Genomic DNA, 15,986 nt, shown 5'->3' on the forward strand with positions numbered 1-15,986 from the left:
GACCAATACCTTGTATCAAAATACCTTGGACCAAATACCTCAAACCAAAAACTTGATTTTCCAACATGTACGTGCTTTTCCTCCTATGAAAGTGTGTGTATAAATTATACGCTCCTTTTGTTCTATTAACCTACGTGTATACACTTCTTGGACAAAGTGAACCTGTGTATACCTCTCTTTCTTCATTCTTTGGAGACTGATTTGTAATCCTTTGTTGTTAACCTACTGCACTGTGAACTGTCATCGGAGTGAGTTGCCATCAAGGACAACACCTGTATTATAATGGCAACAATTACCAGATGTTTCTCTTAGATGTATGAGGAAGCCACCTTGAGGAGCCTTGTTTTGTTAGCTTAATGGTGATCACGGTGACTATTTGTCTAATTTTATTCACCCAATATTTGATCAGTAGATATCTCAATCTAGAAAAAGACACTCTAGATTCTCTCTCTCGCTCACAACACCCCAAGGACACACAACCCACACGCAGGGAGGATTACGGATGATTCTTTTGTAGCCTAAGTTAGAAGTTTCAAGCATTATACAAAGGATATAACATAAGTGTAAATTGAGATATGACAAGCATAAGTCTCAAGCAAATTGAAAATTTGAGAGACAAAACATTCGAAAAGAGATCAACTCAAAAGAACATGTTGTAAATTACTTTTCCCACTCTAATATGGACTCACACTATAGTAAGGAAGATCTAAGATAATGCATGAGTTTGATATTCCTTTTGACTTAGGGCTACATCTTGATTTCAACATGGAGTTTCCCCCACTGGTGATCAAATCAAATTAATGCACATACACCTAAAGATCCACTGGACATATAACCAAATTCTATCACTTTAGTGACTAAAATTTGAATCATGGAAACTCAGAGCGGACATACTAGGTGGTAGAGCAGGAGAAATTGTTGTGAAAATTTATGTAGGTAGAGTAGCTACCATTATCATTGTACATAATGATTCATTGACAATTTTAACCACATATACATAAAATAGCAACATAATACTAATAATATGATTATCATTTTTAATCAAATGAACTAAAATTCAAATGTGATTACCAGATAAAAATATTCCATGAATATCATTCTTATAAGATAAATTCACAACAAACATCCAAAGATGGTAATATCATCACACATAATAATTTTCCATCAAAATAATGGTGATAATTTCCAATATATACATCAAATAAAAATATAATAATGATAATATCATCATCGTCTTTAATCAAATGGAAGTCATCATATGATTATGAAATCCAAATATTTCATAGATATCATTATTCTAAGGTAAATTCACAACATCCATCTAAAAATAGGAATTTCATTCTTCCAATAATACTTCATCAAAAATAATGCATGTGCATGCCTAGCTAGCACCACCAAGATCATCCGCATTATCATTGTCATGATCATCATCCTGGCCATATTGATCAGTCTCATCCACATCATCATTGCCAACACTATCACCATCCTCCTCATCTTCATCTCTTGATTTATGCTTAACATAGTTTAGATCATCATCTTGGCAGTCATTACCTATAGCATTCTGGAAAAAATAAAAATAAAAATAAAAAATCAATACCACATGTTAGTATTAATTCCATAGCACAATGTTTATTTTTGTTGTACAATGCTAACCATAAAATGAGGCAGGATATAATATCTAATATTGCTAAAAATAAAATGAAAATATGGTTCAAACATATATTGGAAATCTAGCTAAGATTACATACCTCAGACTCCATCCACACAACAAAATCAACCCATCTCTTTTGTTGTGACATCTCTTTTTCCAAATGATTTGGATGTCTTCCATATTTTAGTTCCCACCAATCAGTAAATAGGGAGAAATAAGATAACAATGATTTTCTTCTAGTACAAATTTTATTTAAAAAATATCACATATTTAGTATACTTACAAACGTTTTTATCGGTTCTTTTAACCCTTTCTAACCACAACAATGAGTGTCTTTTGTCTTTGCTAACCTCGCCTTAGAAGCCTTTTCCTTAAACATAAACCAATTCAATTCATTTTTACACAAATACATGTCTAAGTAATGGAGGTAGCCTTCTAGGAATTAGGGCTAGAACCAACTCCTGTCTATTTCCATATAATGAAGCTTCATGTTTCATTATGTATTTATCCAGGATTTCTAATTATATTAACAACGTTAGATATATTAAATATTATATACCAATAAGACAGAGAGTGTATAAATCATTAGAATTGGTACCTATAATCGTAGAATCACTCTGTAACCTTAGAACTTATAACTAATTCCTAAACAAAGACTCTTACTAGATATTGAATTAGTAGGATATAAGAAACTCATAATACTCCTTTGAATCTTTAGGAGGTAATAATGACTTTGTATACTTGTAGCTATCTAGGTCTCAAGAATATGAAGTAGGAAATAGATCTATAACTCCATTTCTTTCTTTTGACACCCATTTGGCTAACATTTGACACATGTATATGAGGGAAAGATCCCAATAAGACTCTTTTAACACACTTTTATCTCTATAATTCCCGATTTTGACACACCATGCAGAGGATAATCTCCCTATTGTGGAAATTTACCATTTGATATATACAGTAGCTCCTTATTTTTTAGCATTAGATATATAAGCATTGAAAATAAATTGGGGTGTAGTAAATTAATGTTAGACTACTGTATCACCGAATTTCGGAAAATTGCAGAGTGAAGCAAGTTGAGCTAAAATTATTGCCATATGTCTGAACAAAAGCCAAAAGGACACAACCAAGAAAACCTAATGAAAACCCTAATGTTGTGGATCATTGATTTCCTTAGGAGAAATCAAAACCGTTCATGTAAAAATGCCTCGTAAACACCACAAACTATGTCATCACGTGAAGCTCACATGGAGGAATGTGAGTGCCCCACATAAACTTAGCACTTACTACCATTCATATCATATAGATGGAATAGCATTTCGTAGGAGGTATTTAAGTATTAGTGACATAATAGATGTTGGGACATCAATTGAAAGGACAAAGATTTTAACATAGTAAACTCAATTAAGAACCAACAAAGGTGATAAATCGACCATGATAAGTAACATGAAGGATTAGGATAATAAACATGCAATGTAATAAGACAATGGTTTGGAGGTGCAATTAGCATGATAAACTTGATTAGAGACCATAACTAGCATTAAGATTAATGTAAAAGTAAGTATACGCTAAGGTATTATAAATGAACGATCTAATTTAGTAGAATAAAATGATAAGTTATAAACCTATATATAAGAGTTACATTTGTCACACATATTATATAAATTAAAAATACAAAGAACATTGATTAACTTAAAAGCCAAGTATTAGACTTTAAAAATGAGTAAATTCTAGTTAAAAATCTAAATTTTGGCGACTTCAAATTTTATGAACCTTTCAAGAATACAATTATGGTTCAATATCAATGTTAGGAATTCCAATAATGTTGAATGCACTATAAAGGAAGAAAAATCACATCGATAATAGAGTTCCAAAACACTAAATTATGAATAATCTCCAGTTAGGATTTTTTTTTCAAGTGTGAAATGGGAGGCATTACACATTAGTAGCAATTTCAACAAGAAACTCACATTCCCCTCAACATGCATGACCAAGGTTAGTAAGGGCTAAAGACCATAAGGGAGAGGAAGGATTTATTTCCCATGAAACCAATCTTTACAAATGCAAAGTTCATTCCTTTTCAATTTTGCAATGGTTATAGCTTGTATTCTAAGAACCATGAAAAATATTAGTTAGGATAATGTTGCCTCAATTGTTTTCTGGGTGGGATTTTGTTGTTTTAAGCGTAGTAAGGAAATGAGGGATTGCTACTAGATGAAATCAATCTTTAGAGACGTGGAATATGTTAGAATTATGAGTGTAATCTTCACACCTCAACACACTTATATGTATCTTTAATGTATTTTCCATCATGGCTAAGACCATCATTCGATCATTTATTGTTATTTGTAGTAATAGAAGGGAGAGGATAAGGGCAACCTAGTAAAATTTGTACATGTAGTCTCATTAACGCCTAGGAATATCCCTTCTTGTGTATAAGTACACCACAACTCGCATTTGTATTCCATCATATTGTGATATTCTTTATCTCCCTTATAAAGTGTTTTATGCCTAAGGGCACATATCTTTGTGCATCTCTTATGTAGCACACTTGTGCTTGGGCCTCTCTAACGCACTATGGTTATCTCTCTCTAGAACACTTGCCCAAGTTCATCAAAATTTGTAGATACTTTAGGACATGGCTAGAAGTTATGGCCAAATTATTTCAACACACTCTTATTAGGTTAGCCTTTGAATGATTTGAAAACCTTCCCAAGAACTCTATAGAGACTTTTGATCAAATATGTGATAAGTTTTTGGGAATGTATGCTCTTAAACCAATCGATGTATTTGAAGTGGTTAGTCTTATATAATTAAAGCAAGGAAAGTGGGAAGTTATGACCTATTTCATCCATAGATTCTAATTTTCGTTAGCTAGATGTGAGACCAATTTCTCTCTAGATGAGCTTAGGAAAATATTGGTACAAGGTATAAGAGAAGATTTGAAACCAGACTGTACTAATAATAAATATATAACCTATTAGGATGATATCAATAAGGTGTTGTACTTATAAACTATCAACATTAGACATCACCTAAGAACTTATTATCCTCCTATTATAGCTAGTGAAGTAGCTTCTCTCTTAGGTGACCCACAATCAGGAGTGACTAAGCCAAAAGGAAACAAAAAGGATAGAAATGTTGCAAGTGATGGTCTTATTGATTTAGTGTGTGAAATTTTTTCTTCCACTTCTTCCACTCAGGCTAATCCACCCATAAAGAGACTTTTCAAAAAGAAGGATCAATCATCTTCTTCAAAGCCTCTACCTATACAACCATCCACTCAATATCTACCACCTCTAATTGAGCCATCTCCACCATAACTACTCAAATAACATTCTAACAAGCTTAGCAGGAATCCATTTTTTATTTTCCCTTTCATCCTAGAAATTATTATAATTATCATAAGATATCGAGGCATTCTATGGAAGAATTTGTTAAATACCAAAGAGTGAAGAACTTAAAAGAAGAATAGTCACTTCAAAGGAGACTTATCCCCCTAAAAATTACCCATTGGAAATATTTTGTACTTGATTCCCTCAACTGATCTAGGTGGATGTTGGTGGCCATCCACCTATCCCACTTGGACCCCCACAACTGTCTCTTTCAGTTTTTTAGTTTCCTTAATTGTAGCACAATTTACTATTTTTGGTAGTTTTTCAGGTCATGAACTTCTGGAGCCATTTTGAGGCCCTAAACGACGTTTTTTGGGAAAATGGGGGCTCGGATAGGTCTTTCTAGAGAGATAGTTTGTGCGTCAAACAGAGATTGTAAGCCAAAGTTACAACCCTAGGAAGTTGATGTGCCAATTTACCCAAACGGGGCCCATAGTTTGGCGTTTCATCTCCTAGGGTTAGGTTTTTGGATGTTTAGGGTTTTCCATTGTTTCTCAACAATAAATAGGCCTTTGAGCCTCATTGTAACACAGTTTAGAGGCATGTAGCTACCACATATCTTCTCAGAGATAAGCTACCATCGCCCGAGCTAGTTTATTTACATTTCTATTTGTAAGCATATTTCAGTATTTTACATTAATGAAATGAAGTATTATTTCTGTTGCATCTTCGTATTTATGGTTATCTCTGTAATTTGTTGCATTCCTTTTTAAATCTGGATCAGTGGTTTCAGAGTGGTCTGCTCTTTCTCTGTTTTTCTATGCATGTCCCCAACAAGGTCGGGATATAAGGAGTTAGGGCTTGAACTGCTCGAACCTTTGCAAGACCAGCCTCGCAAATCCTTACGGCTTCCCATGGCGGATGAAAAGAAAGATGAGGGGGTAGGAGATCCTATCAAAATCTTGCTCGAAGAAGCCCTCGAGCGACAAAGGAACACAATGATGGACAAATTTGCCCAGATCCTTCAGCTGCTACCCAAGGGCGATGCATCTACTTCTGGTAGCTACTCTAAAAGCGCCACACCCTTTAAGGTACAAGTTAAGTTTGACATTCCCATATTTGGGGGTCAGATAGATGCAGATGCTATAGATAAATGGTTAAATCTGCTAGAAGGATATTTTTCCGTTCATGATTTTTTTGGCTGTGAAAAGATCACTTTTGCACTTCTCAGAGCAGCCCCCCATGTCAAGGACAAGTGGGAAACCTACTGCGAGCAGAAGGATGAAAGTACAGCCTCACTGTTTTCAGCCACACCCACTTGGAATTCATTCTAGGATGCCATCAAGGAGCAATACTACCTTGTCAGAAACTATCAGGATAAATACATAAAGTGGAACATGCTGTGGCAGGGAAGGGAGCTATGAGGATAAATACATAAAGTGGACCATACTGCAGCAGGGAAGGGACCAAGACGTGCCAGAGTTTACCAATATTTTTCATACCCTTCGTACAAAGTTGGGTATCAAGGATTCTGAGCAGCATCTGGTCCTCAAATACCACTGATACCTACACAGGTACGTCCAAGACGAGATGGAGTTCATGGACATCTCCTCGCTCAGCATGACATACTGATTTGCTTTCAAGATCGAGCAAAAGTTTAAACAAAAGAAGAGAGACTTTGGATCCGTGAATCTGAAGCAAGGGAAAGGCTTCCCCAAACCGCAGAACCAAGGAAAAAGCCAAGACAGTGTAACGTAAGACAACCCGTCGAAGCTGCAAGAAAAGAACAACACCACGAAGTCAAAGAATGACACAGGAAAGTGGTGTGAGTTCCATAAGAGCCCCACTCATAACACAAGTGAGTGTCGGGACAAGCAGTCACTGGTGGCCGAGTTGAAGGCTTCAGAATTAGATGCATGTTCCGACCCTGATTCAGAACTCGACAAGAGGAATGACAAAGGGAAGCAGATCATGGATGTGGAGTCGAGTGCCACTATTGCCATCACCAAGATCCAAAAGAATGAGCCCGAAGATCCAAAGGAGGGGGAGCGTCTTTTCCACTCACAAATGTGGGTGAAGGGTTCTCTGCTGCAATTCATTGTCGACAATGGTAGCCAAAAGAACCTCATTTCAGCAGAGGTCATGAAGCGGTTGGGCCTATTGACTACACGACACCCGCAGCCGTAAAGTATTGGGTGGCTTCACCAAGGACGAGATCTCTGAGTCCGCCAGCAGTGTCGCCTTCCCTACAGCATCAAGCCCTTCACAGATGAGGTATTGTGTGATGTTGCACCTCTTGATGTTTGTGATGTATTATTAGGCCAACCATACTTGTGGAAACAACATGATGTGTATGAGTCAAGGCCTTGCGCTGTTATTATTTCTTTGAGTAATTCATTATATAGGATACCAGAGGTAGCCCCACCTACTGCCACTTCTTTGATCTCTGCTAAGAAATGAAGTAAGATCATCTCCCAGACTAGGAAATTTATTTTCTTTCTGGTTTTCTCTGAAAGTAAGGGAAAGATCATAGCCACATCCATGGCCATCGGGAACGGTTCCTCCATACAACAGAAGTAAGTGGATATGATCATGAAAGAATACAGGGACATCTTCTCCTAACCCACAGGGGTACTGTTGCAGTATCAGGTAAAGCATTCGTTCGATCTGAATCGCAGAGAACCTCTACCCAACGGGCCAATATATCGCTACTCCATTGTGGAAAATTCCAAGCACAAGTAGCGACATGATTGACATCGGGTGCCACACAAGTTTCAAGTAGGCAACAAAGTCTTGTTACATCTATAGAAATAACACCTTACAAGAGCCCATTGACAGCTCAGACCACTCCGATATGGTCCTTACAACATTACCACAATTGTGGGAAACAATTCTTTGGAGCACAACATTCCCCAATTCCTTGGCTAGCACCGATTTTTCAATGTGGACACCCTCGACCATGGTTCCCACCATTACTGGACACATCAGAGATTGCAGAAGTATAGCTCACCAGGGACCAAGGTCAGTAGAAGTTTCCGCATCTCATGGAGGCACTCAACACAATGGTGACCATTGCTTCCTAAGGGGGGAGGAATGATTCATGTGGATTTTGGTGGCCACCCACCTATCCCACTTGGACCCCCACAACTGTCTCTTTCAGTTTTTCAGTTTCCTTAATTGTAGCACAATTTACTATTTTAGCCAGTTTTTTGGGTCTTGAACTTCCGGAGCTGTTTTGAGGCCCTAAACGACGTTTTTGGGAAAACGGAGGCCAACATGGGTTATTGACTAATGTTGGCCACTCAAAAGTTGTATTCCTTGGATAGGTGTTTCTAACGAGGTATTGTGTGTGTCAAACGGAGATCGTAAGCCAAAGTTACGACCCCGGGAAGTTGATGTACCAATTTACCCAAACAGGGCCCATATTTTAGCGCTTTATCTCCTAGGGTTAGGTTTTTGGATGTTTAGGGTTTTCCCTTGTTTCTAAACAATAAATAGGCCTTTGATCCTCATTGTAACACAGTTCAGAAAAGGCATGTAGCCACCACATCGCTTCTTAGAGATAAGCTACCATTGCCCGAGCTAGGTTATTTCCATTTCTGTTTGTAAGCATATTTCGATATTTTACATTAATGAAATGAAGTATTATTTCTATTGCATCTCTGTATTTATGGTTATCTCTGTAATTTTTTGTGTTCCTATTTAAATCTGAATCATCAGCATCCATATTCATCTAGTCATCCTTCACAACCCTCCACTTCTTCCCAAGATACTTTTTATATTCAATCACCTACTTCTCCCACTCAATCTAGCTAGAAATTAAAGAACTTGCTTCATTGTTGAATTTATACAAAAGTAGTATAATTTTATGTCAATGTTACCACAAGAGCTCGAGAATATGATGGAGTTACATGCCCTTAGCCAGTATAAATCTGTAGTAACCCAATAAGAGCCCACTTTTATACCAAAAGGAAATCAATACCATCATCCCTCTAGCTCCTAATAAGAAACTTATTAGGTAGCTATGGGAAGACCTCTCATACAAGGGTCATTCCCCTATTCTTTTTTTAGTAGTAATTTTTTCCAAATAACATCTCTATTATGAATTCATTGTGAAATTTTCCCACCTTACATGACTCTTTAGTAGGGGAAATGTACCTAGACATAGGATTTTATACACCTATATTCAATAAAATTGAGTCCTCTTGGGTCAACCATGTTGTTACTACCCCTCAATATACTTTTTAGGTCAAGTAGCTTCACCCCTCTCCCTGTGAAATTGTAGCCATAACATGTATATTCATTCTCTTATGATCATTTCTTCTTTGACCCTCTTAAGGCACCAACTAATGAGGAAATGATCATAGTGGAAGACCCTACTTTGTACATAGAGTGTACTATAAGGCCTTTCTATGTTAAGTGTTACTTTGTAAAATGGAATTGTAACCTGAATGTGGTGTCACATGATGTATTATTTATCATGCATTATACTAATGTGGACATGAAAGTTGTTATTGATGTCATGGAAATCATCATCATCATAATTCACACGATTATTGTTGTTGATGATGACCTATATGACAATGATGATAATGATGAGAAAATGATGATAACTTGGATGATGACGCCAAAGATAATGATTATGATTATGATAGTGATAGCATTTAAAAATTGGGAAGATTGGACAAGGTCATTAGCATCGTCATCGTGATAATCACAGTGATAACATTTAAAAATTGGGAAGATTGGCCAAGGTCGTTAGCATCATCACCATGATAATCATTGTCATCGTAACCACCATCATCTTTATCAGCATTGTCATTATCATCATAATCACAATTCAATCCATCATCATCATCTTCATTATTAGCATCATCATCATCGTGATTATTGACACTATCATGAGTTGTTCATAATTGTCAATGTCATAATATATCATCAATGTAGAAAATATGTCGAGTGTTGGAAAAGGGATGTAAAAGTGGACACAAAAAATGGGGGCAAAAATAGACACAAAATTGTATGAAAAGTGGATGCAACATAATTAGATGCAAAACAAGACACAAACCCTAACACGAAAGTGGTTTCTAAATCATATGCAATGGTCAATGTAAACTTGGACAAAAAATAGGATGCAAACACATATGCAAAAATGGAATCAAACATGGGTGCAATAGTAGGCGTAAAACTTGGCACGAATTGTGGTGAAACAAATGTGGATGCAACAACGGATGTAGAAATGGACTTGGACTTGGATGCAACAAGGAGACAAACTTGTATGCAAAATAAGATGCAAAAAGGGATGTAAATGTGGACACGAACATGAGTGAAACAATGGACACAAAATTAGATGCAAAAGTAAATGCAAAATGAGATGCAAAACCTGATGCAACAAGGAATGCAAAAAAATACACAATATTTGAAGCAAGATTGGACAGAAAAGAGGATGCAAATGTGGAAGAAAATGTGGATTGCAACAATAGGTGCAAGATATGGCACAATAGAAATGGATGTAAAAGTGGATGTAACAATAAACACAAAAAGAGATGCAAACATGGATGCAAAATAAGATTCAAAATCGATGTAAAAGTGGATGCAAACATTGGTGTAATAGGTGAAACAAAATTGGATGCAATGGAAGTAGATGCAAAAGTAGATACAAAATGAGATGCAAAAGCAAATGCATAAACCTAACACAAAAGTGGATGCAATATTTGATGCAAATATTGGATGCAAAAGAGGGCATGAACATGGAAGCAAAATTGGAAGAAAACGTGGGTACAACAGTAAGTGAAAAACATGACGTAAATTGTGGCACAAAAAAATTGGATGTGATGATAGATGAAAAAAAATAAGCAAACTTTGATGCAAATGAATATGCAAAAACAGGTGCAAAAGTGAACGTAAACATGGGTGCAAAAGTGGATGCAAAAACAGATGTAAAATGAGACACAAAACTCGATGCAAATATTGACGCAAAAATGGATACAAAAAGGGATGAAAAAATAGATGTAAAAGTAGATGAAAACCTATATGCAAATGAGGATGCAAATGAGGATGCAAACATGGATGCAAAATTAGAAGCAAAAGGGGGTGCAAAGAGAGGTGCCAAACTAGGCACAAATTGTGGCACAACAAAATTGGATGGAATAGTGGACACAATAATAGATGTAAAAGAGAATGTAAATATGGATAAAAAACAAGATGAAAAAGTGGATGCAACAAAAGTAGATGCAAAACTAGACACAAACCTTGACGCAAAACTTGGAACAAAGGGAATGAAAAAAATGATGCAAAAATAGATGCAAAAAATGATTTAAAAAGGGATGAAATTGTAGGTGAAAAAAGTGGGTGCAATAGAGGATGAAAAAATAGGTGAAACAAAATTAGGTGCCAAAATTGATGCAAAAATTGGAACAAAACCTGGTGCAAAACCTATTGCAATACCTGGTGCTAAATTTGGTGTAAGACTTGGTGCAAAACTCGATGCAAATTTCGCACCAAGTTTTGCACCATAATTGATAAATGGATGCAAATAGCACCAAAAATGGGCTCTAGATGCAAAAAAAGGAAACAAAAGGGGATGTTAGTCACAGGGTTTTTTTGTAGTGGTTGCAATGTAAGACGAGCTAGGATCAAGTGGATAGCTTTTCTTGATACTTGCTTTAGTTCCAATTTTGAGAATCTTCATCTTTTTTGAAGATCCCTATCCTACATGCATTAGGTTTTTAGATATTATTTAAAATATTTTCTCTTTCTCCAAATGAAGTGACATAGGATAACTATTGATTGTAGTTACATGTACTTCCATAGAAAGGAGATGTCAATAAGGCTTATGGTGCCCTACATGTTTCTTGTTTTCGTGGTTGAATATCAATCTCATCTCAAAATAAATATTTGGTGTTTATAATCGTTCCAAATTGTTCCTTACCTCTTTTCATTGGCTTGAATAATAGAATTCTTATCAGAGACAAGGACACTAGCACTATGTGAATACACTCTTCAAGGTTTCTTGTGCATGATAGAACATCAGCCAAAGTGTAATTGTTAAACCTGAACCATGAGATTATGATTCTTGAGTATATTTTTCAACACAGGCATGATCCAATGAGGACTCCCATAATCTTCAGATTTTGAAAACCATGTGCAAATCCTTATATAGATTGGTGGATAATTACAACACCCATAATTCATGTAACTTTGATTTTATATATATCCAAAAACTAATAACATTCCTCTCTATTTCGATCATGTTTTTTTTCATTTTTGATGACTTTGATAGTGAATTGGTAGGTCGTATTGATTGTCTTTTTGCAACTACTTTACTCCTAGAATGTTTCCCCCAAAAATTGTAGTCTCATTTGAGGGTATCTAGTGCTTATGTTTAACAAAATATGTTCTACCTATATGTATTTTCCACGTTATCTGAGCTTTGTTAAAGGTGTTGTTGATTTAAATGATCTTCCTCTTAATGTCTCCAAGGAGATCCTTCAAGAAAGTCGCATTGTAAGTTCCTCATTGAAAAATTCCTTTTCAAATGTGCCATTGTATGAGGTTAAATTATAATATTTAATATGCATATTAGTTGGTATTTTTTGAATGATATTGATCTGCAAGCATTAATATGAGCTCTAAGTTGGAAATATTTTAGTTTTGAAGTGTTTCATGGGTTTAAACAAGAAAATTATGGATGGTGTCTTTATGTTTGATGTAGTTATAGATGGTAAATGCTATGTTGGAAATATTTTGGTTTCAAAGTATTTCATGGGTTTAAAGAAGAAAAATATGGATAGTGTCTTTATGTTTGATGTAGTTGTAGATGGTAAATGTTTTGTTCTAGAGGTAGGTAGGTATTTTATATTATTATAACATCAAGCCATATGCCACTTGATATTTCAACAATTTTAACTACAAGATATTGTGATTATTTGCTTTCATGTCTTTAGCATTAATAAATGTTTAATGTGATGGCCTTTTGGTTGAACATTGGTATACTCCATTGTGTTTAGTTGTGACTAAATCCTTGAATGTGCATTTCAAGTTCATATAATGAAAAAGTCTCTTGTAATTTGATATGATTAAAAGTATTGCGCAAAGTAAAAATAAAGAAGCAGGTCCAAAACCCATAAATACATAGGAAAGTAATTAACCATGAAATATTGTTATGCTATCCTACTTTACAGCTTAAATTCAATGTGAGGTACTCATTAAACATTATCTATTTGAATGGAGTTACGCCTCATAGATTAATATCGGTGCTATAAGTTGAGTAGTTTATAACCTCCTTATATCTTTATAAATTTCTTTTTGGAAAAGGAAACCATGTTTTGTGACAATAGTGTTGATTGATTCTTGTTAGCTTAATGGAATTGGAGTAATATTGCATTGCCTTATGTCATTTTCTTTGATGTGGATGAGAATGCATTTTGAAGCTTCTGTAAAAGGAATTTACATCATTTTGAATTATTAATTCACAATTACAATAAATTATGGGAGAACTTTGCAAAATATATCAAATTGGGTTGTATCGAAGGTTCAAATAATCCTAAGCGGATTGCTCTTGTTTTATGGTTCTTCTCCTCCATGCATGATAAGGAGATGATTAGCCTGGATTATTATAATTGATGGAGGAAAAAACAATGGAACTAAATCATTCTCATAAACTATTATTTTTTTAATAGCTACATGTTCATTTGATATCGGAAGAAATTTCGTGAGTCTTACGACGACTAAAAACATCCTAACTATTAAACAAAAAGCGTGGCGGGTATGGAAAGTTTGTCAATGGATATCCATCATCGTTGGTCTTACGACGTTGGATTTCATTAGTCTTACGAAGCCAGGAAATAATCCTTCCATCAATATGGGGAAGATATGGAATGACAATTATTGGCGTCAAAACTCCAATGATAATTTGCGTCATGAAACACTTTCTATCTTAGATGACACGTGTCTATAACTATCATTGGAATTTTAACAATTGCAAAATTTTTGATAGTATGACTGCTACCCCTTGCTCATTAGTTCGATGGGTATCATTGCTTGCTTAATCCCAACTTTGTTTGTAGTTGATATTTTGGATCAAGGTTGTGAAGGAAATTGAGCCTTCATTGAAAAAACCACTTATTATCTCCATAGTAGTGATGACTATTAGCATTATTATTGACTAGAGTGACAACCAATGTTATATTTGGGTTGGATTTTGGATACAAATATGTTAGTATTTCTATATTTTCAACTTAAGTCGGTCCATATGCAGAATCTCAGTACAATTGCAATGTGATTGGTCATTGATGTGTATGGAGCCATCAATGACAATGCTAGTGGAATTATTGGGATGGTTGGCATGAGTCATAGGATTCATGAAAAGATTGATGCCCTTGATACAACTAGAAACATTACTACTGCCATTGGAAAGGGTTTTTTTATTGGTTTAGCTACATTGGTATCACTTGCATTGTTTGGATCCTTTGCCAGTGGTATTGCAATTCAAATTGCAGATGCCTTGACACCACAAGTATCCATTATTTTAATCGTTGGGGCAATGCTTCCTTATTGGTTCTCTATAATGACAATTGAAAGTGTTGGAAATGTAACCCTGAAAATGGTTGAAGAGGTTAGGATGCAATTCAACACCATCCCAGGTCTAATGAAAGGTCATGTTAAGCTAGAATATGGAATTTGTGAAGATACCAATTAATGCCTCACTAAAGGAGATGATTTCTCCGAGTTGCATTGTGATGCTTACACCTCTCATTGTATGTACTTTATTTTGTGGGAAACTTTATGAGTGGTCCTTGTTGGTGCTCTTGTATAAGGTGTGCAAGTTGTGATTTCTACTTCCAAAATTGGCAGTGGTTGGGACAATGCTAAGAAGTATATTGAGGTTGGTGCATCTGAGCATGCCAAGACTCTTTTGATCCAAAAGGGATCTGATCCCCACAAGGTTGTTATCATTGGTGACACCATTGGAGATACATTTAAGGACACCTTTGGACGATCTATGAACATTTTCGTAAATCTTATGTTTGTTGAGTCATTGGTGTTAGCACAATTTTTTGTCTTCACAAGCACTTGGTTTTGGTTCATCAACAAACCCACGGTTATGGGTTAACCAAACAAAACCCTTATTTTCATCGACACTTGATGCAATGTAATCATCATGGTTATGGGTCACCCACAAACCCACGGTTATGGTCAACAACACAAAAAATCTCCATCAACACTTGATGCATTGTAATTATCATGGTTGCTACCCACAAACCCATGGTTATGGGTCAACCACACAAAACCCTTGTTTTCATTGGCACTTGGAAAATTGTAATCACTTGGTTATTAGTCATCCATAAACCCACAGTTATGGATTAACCACACAAAACCCTTTGCATCATTGGCTCATATCTTTTTCATCAAGGCAAATAGCTCACCAGGTGATCAGGTGCTCAAAATTAGGCTCAAAAAACAAAGTGTTAGAATTTTGTTAAACTTAGCTTCAGATCGAAGAGCTCATCATTCTGATTCCAATGGTGTGAACAACACTCAAATACGAGCTCGCATGTAGAAGTTAGAGCAAGTAAAAGTTTAGATTTGACTTGCTTACATGGTAGGATTGGATGTTGTGGCAAGGTCCTTCAGCGAATGAGGAGGCACCAAGTGGCAAGATGTCATTGGCCCGCGCATTTCACAAATCACACTCACATGCAGGTCAGCGTTAGAGATCGGCCCCCGTGCAGGGAAGGGTGAGATGCGATAAGGCAGGCAGGAGGGTTAGCAAGAAAACAACTAGAGGTGTGATGCGATGGATCGCAATAGCAGATCGGTGAAGGTCAGTGTTACGGAATTGTTCCCCAACATATTTTGTGTTGTGATGCGATATCATAATTGGAAATCGCAACTGTGCAGGTCTCGCATTATGATTACCCGCCAAGGCACCACCGAACTGCGATGTGCGATAAAGTTCCCAAATGCGAGATGTTCATCAACTGCAGTTTATAGTGTCG

General features: G+C 36.0%; 2 pseudogenes; both read left to right on the forward strand.

Moving 5' to 3' along the window:
- Positions 1-14,156, forward strand: part of LOC149220800 (pyrophosphate-energized vacuolar membrane proton pump pseudogene) — a 38,928-nt pseudogene extending 24,772 nt beyond the window's left edge.
- A 10-nt stretch (positions 14,157-14,166) lies between these two features.
- Positions 14,167-15,100, forward strand: LOC149220801 (pyrophosphate-energized vacuolar membrane proton pump 1 pseudogene; annotated as a pseudogene).
- Positions 15,101-15,986: the final 886 nt, after the last annotated feature.

The sequence above is a fragment of the Pinus tabuliformis genome, chromosome Q (genome assembly GCF_031772625.1).
Source record: "Pinus tabuliformis cultivar Carrire ecotype Pingquan chromosome Q, CPIR1, whole genome shotgun sequence".
Lineage (NCBI taxonomy): Eukaryota > Viridiplantae > Streptophyta > Pinopsida > Pinales > Pinaceae > Pinus > Pinus tabuliformis.